The 1,467-nt window shown below is 39.3% G+C and overlaps 1 pseudogene; it reads right to left on the bottom strand.

Annotated features, from left to right (window-relative positions):
• Positions 1 to 489: 489 nt before the first annotated feature.
• Positions 490 to 1,257, bottom strand: LOC133752695 (mortality factor 4-like protein 1; annotated as a pseudogene).
• Between the last annotated feature and the right edge of the window lie 210 nt (positions 1,258 to 1,467).

Raw genomic sequence — 1,467 nt, 5'->3', positions numbered from 1 at the left:
AATTTCCAAAGTACAGCTTATGGATTACAATGGCTCCCCCCCCCAACTTCCCTCCCACCCGCAACCTTCCCCTTTCCCGCTCCCTCTCCCCTTCCATTCACATCAAGATTCATTTTCAATTCTCTTTATATACAGAAGATCAGTTCAGTATATATTAAGCAAAGATTTCAACAGTTTACCCACACATAGCAACACAAAGTGAAAAATACTGTTGGAGTACTAGTTATAGCATTAAATAACAATATACAGCACATTAAAGACAGAGATCCTACATGATATTTTTAAAAAATTAATTAATTTTCTATGCAATTTCTAATTTAACACCAGGTTTTTTTTTTTTCATTTTCAATTATCTTTATATACAGAAGATCAATTCAGCAACTCTGTGTTACACTAACATCTTCAAAGTACATCGTTTGCACAAGGGAAGGACGAAGAACAAAAATGTGTTTAGAGAGATGCAAACACTCATGAGTGAGTGAGCACACCTCACATGGATTTCTGGTGGTACTCAGGGGCAGCCACTTCATAATCACTGGCACTGAACAGAGTTGTGGAATTTTTCTGCCAGGTACTTTAGAAAACCGTGAAGATAATTCAGTAATAAAGCAAGACTCTTCTCATCCACAGGTGTATAGGCCAACATCACTCCAATTCACACAGATAACTGCAGTAGATGTGGTGCTCCAGACAGTTGGGACATGGGTACATCGGAGTAATCTACGAGGATTTCAGCATCCTGGGATCTCTCAACTTTGCGGAGCAGCTGAGTGCCCAGCTTTACATTGAAGTCTTCTTTTAGCCCTGCCACAACTTCATTAACAACATACTCCCTGAGATTTCTTATAATTTGCATAATCCTCCAAAATGGAATCCACATTCTTCTTGGAAGGAAGATAAAAGAGCTGTTTTTGTCTGGTAAAGTTGCAATCCTTAACAAGTCATTGTTTTAGCTCTTCAGAAATCTTTAACTCCCACTCTGTTCATGAATGTTTCTTCATTTTCAACAGCAGGATCTAGGAGGATCCTTTTCTTCCTAGGAGGTTGAGGTGTCTCACTGGTACTGCCACTATCTCCATTTCCAGGTGTTTTCTGTGTGTTCCTTTTTGTTTGCAGTTCTACGTTTTTCTGTTGCAAACCAGATGTCTTTTCTCCTTGAGCAGCCCTTCTCTTCTTCCCCTCAGCATGTTGCTCCTGACTGACTTTCTGAAGTTCTCGCTGTTTCCCCCTGAAATTTAGGCAGGTGTCCTGTAGCATATCAGTAATGCAGATTCTCCTTAAATGATGAAACATATAAATTCACAAAAATACCATTTATAAAACATTTTTACATGAGTGGTCATTTAGTCTAGCAGTCAGAAGACATCTGCATCCTATATTGGAGTGTCTGGATTCTGAATCTAGCTTTCTGATAATGGAAGGCATTGATGATGGCTCAAGTGATTGGGTTCCTGCTGCCTATATGGA

The sequence above is a fragment of the Lepus europaeus genome, chromosome X (genome assembly GCF_033115175.1).
Source record: "Lepus europaeus isolate LE1 chromosome X, mLepTim1.pri, whole genome shotgun sequence".
In the NCBI taxonomy this organism is placed as follows: domain Eukaryota; kingdom Metazoa; phylum Chordata; class Mammalia; order Lagomorpha; family Leporidae; genus Lepus; species Lepus europaeus.
Note: the sequence above shows the minus strand (reverse complement) of the source record. Positions and strands in the feature narration are given on the sequence as shown.